We start from the raw sequence: 10000 nt of genomic DNA on the forward strand, positions 1-10000 counted from the left end.
GTTCTGGAGATCTACCTACCCTCCTTATTCTGATTCACATTGAGTGGGCAATAGCTCCAGGAACAGGGTTGGAGATAAAACCTACAGGAGGGTAGCTCTCCAGGAACAGGGTTGGAGTTAAAACCTACAGGAGGGTAGCTCTCCAGGAACAGGGTTGGAGATAAAACCTACAGGACTGTAGCTCTCCAGGAACAGGGTTGGAGTTAAAACCTACAGGACTGTAGCTCTCCAGGAACAGGGTTGGGGTTAAAACCTACAGGAGGGTAGCTCTCCAGGAACAGGGTTGGAGTGTAAACCTACAGGAGGGTAGCTCTCCAGGAACAGGGTTGGAGTTCTAACCTACAGGAGGGTATCTCTTCAGGAACAGGGTTGGAGTTAAAACCTACAGGAGGGTGTCTCTCTAGGAACAGGGTTGGAGTTAAAACCTACAGGAGGGTGTCTCTCTAGGAACAGGGTTGGAGTTAAAACCTACAGGAGGGTATCTCTCTAGGACCAGGGTTGGAGTTAAAACCTACAGGAGGGTATCTCCAAGAACAGGGTTGGAGTTAAAACCTACAGGATGGTACTCCAGGAACAGGGTTGGAGTTAAAACCTACAGGAGGGTGTCTCTCTAGGAAAAGGGTTGGAGTTAAAACCTACAGGATGGTACTCCAGGAACAGGGTTGGAGTTAAAACCTACAGGATGGTACTCCAGGAACAGGGTTGGAGTTAAAACCTACAGGGGGGTGTCTCTCTAGGAACAGGGTTGGAGTTAAAACCTACAGGACTGTAGCTCTCCAGGAACAGGGTTGGAGTTAAAACCTACAGGATGGTACTCCAGGAACAGGGTTGGAGTTAAAACCTACAGGAGGGTGTCTCTCTAGGAACAGGGTTGGAGTTAAAACCTACAGGAGGGTGTCTCTCTAGGAACAGGGTTGGCGTTAAAACCTACAGGATGGTACTCCAAGAACAGGGTTGGAGTTAAAACCTACAGGAGGGTGTCTCTCTAGGAACAGGGTTGGAGTTAAAACCTACAGGATGGTACTCCAGGAACAGGGTTGGAGTTAAAACCTACAGGATGGTACTCCAGGAACAGGGTTGGAGTTAAAACCTACAGGATGGTACTCCAGGAACAGGGTTGGAGTTAAAACCTACAGGATGGTACTCCAGGAACAGGGTTGGAGTTAAAACCTACAGGATGGTACTCCAGGAACAGGGTTGGAGTTAAAACCTACAGGATGGTACTCCAGGAACAGGGTTGGAGTTAAAACCTACAGGATGGTACTCCAGGAACAGGGTTGGAGTTAAAACCTACAGGATGGTATCTCTTCAGGAACAGGGTTGGAGTTAAAACCTACAGGATGGTACTCCAGGAACAGGGTTGGAGTTAAAACCTACAGGAGGGTGTCTCTCTAGGAACAGGGTTGGAGTTAAAACCTACAGGAGGGTACTCCAGGAACAGGGTTGGAGTTAAAACCTACAGGATGGTACTCCAGGAACAGGGTTGGAGTTAAAACCTACAGGAGGGTGTCTCTCTAGGAACAGGGTTGGAGTTAAAACCTACAGGAGGGTATCTCCAAGAACAGGGTTGGAGTTAAAACCTACAGGATGGTACTCCAGGAACAGGGTTGGAGTTAAAACCTACAGGAGGGTGTCTCTCAGGAACAGGGTTGGAGTTAAAACCTACAGGAGGGTGTCTCTCTAGGAACAGGGTTGGAGTTAAAACCTACAGGATGGTACTCCAGGAACAGGGTTGGAGTTAAAACCTACAGGAGGGTGTCTCTCTAGGAACAGGGTTGGAGTTAAAACCTACAGGATGGTACTTCAGGAACAGGGTTGGAGTTAAAACCTACAGGATGGTACTCCAGGAATAGGGTTGGAGTTAAAACCTACAGGATGGTACTCCAGGAACAGGGTTGGAGTTAAAACCTACAGGATGGTACTCCAGGAACAGGGTTGGAGTTAAAACCTACAGGATGGTACTCCAGGAACAGGGTTGGAGTTAAAACCTACAGGATGGTACTCCAGGAACAGGGTTGGAGTTAAAACCTACAGTATGGTACTCCAGGAACAGGGTTGGAGTTAAAACCTACAGGATGGTATCTCTTCAGGAACAGGGTTGGAGTTAAAACCTACAGGATGGTACTCCAGGAACAGGGTTGGAGTTAAAACCTACAGGATGGTACTCCAGGAACAGGGTTGGAGTTAAAACCTACAGGATGGTACTCCAGGAACAGGGTTGGAGTTAAAACCTACAGGATGGTACTCCAGGAACAGGGTTGGAGTTAAAACCTACAGGAGGGTGTCTCTCTAGGAACAGGGTTGGAGTTAAAACCTACAGGAGGGTATCTCCAAGAACAGGGTTGGAGTTAAAACCTACAGGATGGTACTCCAGGAACAGGGTTGGAGTTAAAACCTACAGGAGGGTGTCTCTCTAGGAACAGGGTTGGAGTTAAAACCTACAGGATGGTACTCCAGGAACAGGGTTGGAGTTAAAACCTACAGGATGGTACTCCAGGAACAGGGTTGGAGTTAAAACCTACAGGATGGTGTCTCTCTAGGAACAGGGTTGGAGTTAAAACCTACAGGATGGTAGCTAGGAACAGGGTTGGAGTTAAAACCTACAGGATGGTACTCCAGGAACAGGGTTGGAGTTAAAACCTACAGGATGGTCTCTCCAGGAACAGGGTTGGAGTTAAAACCTACAGGAGGGTGTCTCTCTAGGAACAGGGTTGGCGTTAAAACCTACAGGATGGTACTCCAAGAACAGGGTTGGAGTTAAAACCTACAGGAGGGTGTCTCTCTAGGAACAGGGTTGGAGTTAAAACCTACAGGATGGTACTCCAGGAACAGGGTTGGAGTTAAAACCTACAGGATGGTACTCCAGGAACAGGGTTGGAGTTAAAACCTACAGGATGGTACTCCAGGAACAGGGTTGGAGTTAAAACCTACAGGATGGTACTCCAGGAACAGGGTTGGAGTTAAAACCTACAGGATGGTATCTCTTCAGGAACAGGGTTGGAGTTAAAACCTACAGGATGGTACTCCAGGAACAGGGTTGGAGTTAAAACCTACAGGATGGTACTCCAGGAACAGGGTTGGAGTTAAAACCTACAGGATGGTATCTCTCCAGGAACAGGGTTGGAGTTAAAACCTACATGATGGTATCTCCAAGAACAGGGTTGGAGTTAAAACCTACAGGAGGGTGTCTCTCTAGGAACAGGGTTGGAGTTAAAACCTACAGGAGGGTATCTCCAAGAACAGGGTTGGAGTTAAAACCTACAGGAGGGTGTCTCTCTAGAACAGGGTTGGAGTTAAAACCTACAGGAGGGTATCTCTCTAGGAACAGGGTTGGAGTTAAAACCTACAGGAGGGTATCTCCAAGAACAGGGTTGGAGTTAAAACCTACAGGATGGTACTCCAGGAACAGGGTTGGAGTTAAAACCTACAGGATGGTACTCCAGGAACAGGGTTGGAGTTAAAACCTACAGGATGGTACTCCAGGAACAGGGTTGGAGTTAAAACCTACAGGATGGTACTCCAGGAACAGGGTTGGAGTTAAAACCTACAGGATGGTACTCCAGGAACAGGGTTGGAGTTAAAACCTACAGGATGGTACTCCAGGAACAGGGTTGGAGTTAAAACCTACAGGATGGTACTCCAGGAACAGGGTTGGAGTTAAAACCTACAGGAGGGTGTCTCTCAGGAACAGGGTTGGAGTTAAAACCTACAGGAGGGTACTCTCAGGAACAGGGTTGGAGTTAAAACCTACAGGATGGTACTCCAAGAACAGGGTTGGAGTTAAAACCTACAGGAGGGTGTCTCTCTAGGAACAGGGTTGGAGTTAAAACCTACAGGAGGGTATCTCCAAGAACAGGGTTGGAGTTAAAACCTACAGGATGGTACTCCAGGAACAGGGTTGGAGTTAAAACCTACAGGATGGTACTCCAGGAACAGGGTTGGAGTTAAAACCTACAGGATGGTACTCCAGGAACAGGGTTGGAGTTAAAACCTACAGGATGGTACTCCAGGAACAGGGTTGGAGTTAAAACCTACAGGATGGTACTCCAGGAACAGGGTTGGAGTTAAAACCTACAGGATGGTACTCCAGGAACAGGGTTGGAGTTAAAACCTACAGGATGGTACTCCAGGAACAGGGTTGGAGTTAAAACCTACAGGATGGTACTCCAGGAACAGGGTTGGAGTTAAAACCTACAGGATGGTATCTCTTCAGGAACAGGGTTGGAGTTAAAACCTACAGGATGGTACTCCAGGAACAGGGTTGGAGTTAAAACCTACAGGAGGGTGTCTCTCTAGGAACAGGGTTGGAGTTAAAACCTACAGGAGGGTATCTCCAAGAACAGGGTTGGAGTTAAAACCTACAGGATGGTACTCCAGGAACAGGGTTGGAGTTAAAACCTACAGGATGGTACTCCAGGAACAGGGTTGTTAAAACCTACAGGATGGTAACAGGGGTTGGAGTTAAAACCTACAGGAGGGTATCTCTTCAGGAACAGGGTTGGAGTTAAAACCTACAGGATGGTACTCCAGGAACAGGGTTGGAGTTAAAACCTACAGGAGGGTGTCTCTCTAGGAACAGGGTTGGAGTTAAAACCTACAGGAGGGTACTCCAGGAACAGGGTTGGAGTTAAAACCTACAGGATGGGAACAGGGTTGGACTAAAACCAGGAACAGGGTTGGAGTTAAAACCTACAGGATGGTACTCCAGGAACAGGGTTGGAGTTAAAACCTACAGGATGGTACTCCAGGAACAGGGTTGGAGTTAAAACCTACAGGATGGTACTCCAGGAACAGGGTTGGAGTTAAAACCTACAGGATGGTACTCAGGAACAGGGTTGGAGTTAAAACCTACAGGATGGTACTCCAGGAACAGGGTTGGAGTTAAAACCTACAGGATGGTACTCCAGGAACAGGGTTGGAGTTAAAACCTACAGGAGGGTACTCCAGGAACAGGGTTGGGTTAAAACCTACAGGATGGTACTCCAGGAACAGGGTTGGAGTTAAAACCTACAGGATGGTACTCCAGGAACAGGGTTGGAGTTAAAACCTACAGGATGGTACTCCAGAACAGGGTTGGAGTTAAAACCTACAGGATGGTACTCCAGGAACAGGGTTGGAGTTAAAACCTACAGGATGGTACTCCAGGAACAGGGTTGGAGTTAAAACCTACAGGATGGTACTCCAGGAACAGGGTTGGAGTTAAAACCTACAGGATGGTACTCCAGGAACAGGGTTGGAGTTAAAACCTACAGGATGGTACTCCAGGAACAGGGTTGGGGTTAAAACCTACAGGATGGTACTCCAGGAACAGGGTTGGAGTTAAAACCTACAGGATGGTACTCCAGGAACAGGGTTGGGGTTAAAACCTACAGGATGGTACTCCAGGAACAGGGTTGGAGTTAAAACCTACAGGATGGTACTCCAGGAACAGGGTTGGGGTTAAAACCTACAGGATGGTACTCCAGGAACAGGGTTGGGTTAAAACCTACAGGATGGTACTCCAGGAACAGGGTTGGAGTTAAAACCTACAGGATGGTACTCCAGGAACAGGGTTGGAGTTAAAACCTACAGGATGGTACTCCAGGAACAGGGTTGGAGTTAAAACCTACAGGATGGTACTCCAGGAACAGGGTTGGAGTTAAAACCTACAGGATGGTACTCCAGGAACAGGGTTGGGGTTAAAACCTACAGGATGGTACTCCAGGAACAGGGTTGGGGTTAAAACCTACAGGATGGTACTCCAGGAACGGGGACACCCGTACACAATAGTAGCATGTACACATCTGTGTCATCATGTTGACCTCATAACCTCTGAATGACCCCTGTAACCCCTGCCATCTGACCCCTGTGTAGATAAGACAGGACCTGAAGGCCAATGGGATCCGAGTCTACCCTCAGACGGAGTACGACGAAGATCCAGAGGACAGGATACTCAACGACAAGATCAGGGTGAGACACACACACACACACACACACACACACACACACACACACACACACACACAGACAGACAGACACACACACACAGACACACACACACACAAACACACACACACACAGACGCACACACAGATTCGTGCAGGAATTCACGCAAACACACAAACATTCAACCATGTGCGCACTTATTCACACACACAGCGTGTGCGCACGCACGCACACACACACACACACACACACACACACACACACGTTTTACAAGTCACACTTGTAAGCAGTTTTAGCAGCGATAGTCAAAGGAACTCACTGGCCAAAGCACATTACAGTATAGATCTGGGACCAGCGTTTGGTGTCAACTCCTCTCCTGGTACTCCTCTCCTGGTCCTCCTCTCCTGGTACTCCTCTCCTGGTCCTCCTCTCCTGGTACTCCTCTCCTGGTACTCCCTCTCCTGGTACTCCTCTCCTGGTACTCCTCTCCTGGTACTCCTCTCCTGGTACTCCTCTCCTGGTACTCCTCTCCTGGTACTCCTCTCCTGGTACTCCTCTCCTGATACTCCTCTCCTGGTCCTCCTCTCCTGGTACTCCTCTCCTGGTACTCCTCTCCTGGTCCTCCTCTCCTGGTACTCCTCTCCTGGTACTCCTCTCCTGGTACTCCTCTCCTGGTCCTCCTCTCCTGGTACTCCTCTCCTGGTACTCCTCTCCTGGTACTCCTCTCCTGGTACTCCTCTCCTGGTACCTCTCCTCTCCTCTCCTGGTCCTCCTCTCCTGGTACTCCTCTCCTGGTCCTCCTCTCCTGGTACTCCTCTCCTGGTACTCCTCTCCTGGTCCTCCTCCTGGTCCTCCTCTCCTGGTCCTCCTCTCCTGGTACTCCTCTCCTGGTCCTCCTCTCCTGGTCCTCCTCTCCTGGTACTCCTCTCCTGGTCCTCCTCTCCTGGTCCTCCTCTCCTGGTACTCCTCTCCTGGTACTCCTCTCCTGGTCCTCTCCTGGTACTCCTCTCCTGGTACTCCTCTCCTGGTCCTCCTCTCCTGGTACTCCTCTCCTGGTCCTCCTCTCCCTGGTACTCCTCTCCTGGTACTCCTCTCTTACCTTTCCCCTGTCTGGTCCTCTCCTGGTACTCCTCCCTGGTCCTCCTCTCCTGGTACTCCTCTCCTGGTACTCCTCTGGTCCTCCTCTCCTGATACTCCTCTCCTGATACTCCTCTCCTGGTACTCCTCTCCTGGTACTCCTCTCCCTGGTACTCCTCTCCTGGTCCTCTCCTGGTACTCCTCTCCTGGTACCCTCTCCTGGTACTCCCTCCTGCCTTTCCCTGTCTGGTCCTCTTCTGGTACTCCTCTTACCTTTCCCCTCTCCTGGTACTCCTCTCCTGGTACTTCTCTTACCTTTCCCCTGTCTGGTCCTCTCCTGGTACTCCTCCCTGGTACTCCTCTCCTGGTACTCCTCTCCCTGGTATTCCTCTCCCTGGCACTCCTCTCTTACCTTTCCCCTGTCTGGTCCTCTCCTGGTTCTCCTCTCTTACCTTTCCCCTGTCTGGTCCTCTCCTGGTACTCCTCTCTAACTTTCCCCTGTCTGGTCCTCTCCTGGTACTCCTCTCCTGCCTTTCCCCTGTCTGGTCCTCTCCTGGTCCTCTCCAGGTACTCCTCTCTTACCTTTCCCCTGTCTGGTCCTCTCCTGGTACTCCCCTCTTACCTTCCCTCTCCTGGTCCTCTCCTGCTACTCCGCTCTTACCTTTCCCCTCCTGGTCCTCTCCCTGGTACCCCCTCTTACCTTTCCCCTCTCCTGGTCCTCTCCCTGGTACTCCTCTCTTACCTTCCCCTGTCTGGTCCTCTCCTGGTACTCCCCTCTTACCTTTCCCTCTCCCGGTCCTCTCCTGGTACTCCCCTCTTACCTTTTCCCCTGTCTGGTCCTCTCCCTGGTACTCCCTCTTACCTTCCCATTTCCCTGGTCCTCTCCTGGTACTCCCCTCTTACCTTTGCCCTCTCCTGGTACTCCCCTCTTACCTTTCCCTCTCTGGTCCTCTCCTGGTACTCCCTCTTACCTTTCCCCTCTCCTGGTCCTCTCCCTGGTACTCCCCTCTTACCTTTCCCCTCTCTCCGGTCCTCTCCTGGTACTCCTCCCTCTTACCTTTCCCTGTCCTGGTCCTCTCCTGGTACTCCTCTCTTACCTTTCCCCCTGTCTGGTCCTCTCCTGGTACTCCTCTCTTACCTTTCCCTGTCTGGTCCTCTCCTGGTACTCCTCTTACCTTCCCCTCTCTGGTCCTCTCCTGGTACTCCCCTCTTACCTTTCCCCTCTCCTGGTCCTCTCCTGGTACTCCGCTCTTACCTTTCCCCTCTCCTGATCCTCTCCTGGTACTCCCCTCTTACCTTTCCCCTCTCCCTCTCCTGGTACTCCCTCTTACCTTTCCCCTGGTCCTCTCCTGGTACTCCGCTCTTACCTTTCCCCTCTCCTGGTCCTCTCCTGGTACTCCCTCTTACCTTCCCCCCCTGGTCCTCTCCTGGTACTCCGTCTTACCTTTCCCTCTCCTGGTCCTCTCCCTGGTACTCCCCTCTTACCTTTCCCTGGTCTCCCTGGTCCTCTCCTGGTACTCCTCTCTTACCTTTCCCCTGTCTGGTCCTCTCCTGGTACTCCTCTCTTACCTTTCCCCTCTGGTCCTCTCCTGGTACTCCTCTCTTACCTTTCTCCTCTCCTGGTCCTCTCCTGGTACTCCCTCTTACCTTTCCCCTCTCCTGGTCCTCTCCTGGTACTCCCCTCTTTACCTTTCCCCTCCTGGTCCTCTCCTGGTACTCCCCTCTTACCTTTCCCCTCTCCTGGCCCTCTCCTGGTACTCCCTCTTACCTTTCCCCCTCTCCTGGTCCTCTCCCTGGTACTCCGCTCTTACCTTTCCCCTCTCTGATCCTCTCCCCTGGTACTCCTTTCTTTCTTACCTTTCCCCTGTCTGTGTGCCATTCCTCTTGTGGTGGGGACAGACAAGGAGCACCAGGTAAACCAAGGTCCTGGGCAGGAAAACTCTGGGGCATCATAGAGGGTGAGTATGTTTACATTATCAATACATTATCATAGAGGGAGAGTGTGTTTACATTCTAAATACATTACCTTTCCCCCTGTCTGTTTTATCAATACATTATCATAGAGGGTCAGTGTGTTTACATTATAAATACATTATCATAGAGGGAGAGTGTGTTTACATTATAAATACATTATCACAGAGGAGAGTGTGTTTACATTATCGATACATTATCATAGAGGGTACTGTTTACATTATAAATACATTATCACAGAGGGAGAGTGTGTTTACATTATAAACATTATCATAGAGGAGAGGGTTTACATTATAAATACATTATCACAGAGGGTCAGGTCAGTGTGTTTACATGATCAATACATTATCATAGAGGGAGAGTGTGTTTACATTTTACATACATTATCATGGAGGGTGAGTGTGTTTACATGATCAATACATTATCACAGAGGGAGAGTGTGTTTACATTATAAATACATTATCATAGAGGGAGAGTGTGTTTACATTATTACAATACATAATGAGTAGTAGTAATAATAATAATATGCATGTAGTTCTTAATATGCATAATAGTAGTAGTAATAATAATATGCATAATGGAGTAGTGTGTAATAATAATATGCATAATGAGTAGTAGTATAATAATATGCATAATTAGGGTAGTAATAATAATATGCATAATGAGTAGTATTAATAATAATATGCATAATGGTTATTAATAGTAATAATGTGCATAATGAGTAGTATTAATAGTAATAATATGCATAATGAGTAGTATTAATAGTAATAATATGCATAATGAGTAGTAATAATAATATGCATAATGAGTAGTATTAATTAATAATGTGCATAATGAGTAGTATTACTAGTAATAATGTGCATAATGAGTAGTATTAATACTTAATGTGCATAATGAGTAAATACAATAATGTACATAATGAGTAGTATTAATAGTAATAATGTGTTTAATGAGTAGTATTAATAGTAATAATGTGCACAATGAGTAGTATTAACGGTAATAATGTGCATAATAGTATTAATAATAA

At 48.3% G+C, this 10000-nt stretch overlaps 2 long non-coding RNA genes and 1 pseudogene across 18 annotated transcripts; 1 reads left to right on the plus strand and 2 right to left on the minus strand.

The window, feature by feature from the left end:
* The window catches only part of LOC127930357 (neuronal-specific septin-3-like), a 36584-nt pseudogene that overhangs the window by 22182 nt on the left and 4402 nt on the right, over positions 1-10000 (plus strand).
* LOC127930223 (uncharacterized) lies at positions 1191-4599 on the minus strand. Of its 17 annotated transcripts, XR_008137282.1 has the most exons (7): positions 4235-4417; positions 3788-3871; positions 2682-3050; positions 2112-2438; positions 1746-1828; positions 1663-1705; positions 1191-1580 (listed from the first exon to the last, which is right to left on the minus strand). It is a non-coding gene; the product is annotated as an uncharacterized LOC127930223 (long non-coding RNA). The 17 variants fall into 17 exon arrangements; XR_008137274.1 differs by lacking the exons at positions 1663-1705; positions 1746-1828 and adding an exon at positions 4552-4599 and having other exon boundaries at positions 1949-2438; positions 4235-4358; XR_008137276.1 differs by lacking the exons at positions 1663-1705; positions 1746-1828 and having other exon boundaries at positions 1949-2355; positions 2396-2438.
* Positions 5092-5846, minus strand: LOC127930224 (uncharacterized). The gene is made up of 3 exons (XR_008137289.1): positions 5566-5846; positions 5327-5446; positions 5092-5286 (listed from the first exon to the last, which is right to left on the minus strand). It is a non-coding gene; the product is annotated as an uncharacterized LOC127930224 (long non-coding RNA).

The sequence above is a fragment of the Oncorhynchus keta genome, chromosome 5 (assembly GCF_023373465.1).
Source record: "Oncorhynchus keta strain PuntledgeMale-10-30-2019 chromosome 5, Oket_V2, whole genome shotgun sequence".
Lineage (NCBI taxonomy): Eukaryota > Metazoa > Chordata > Actinopteri > Salmoniformes > Salmonidae > Oncorhynchus > Oncorhynchus keta.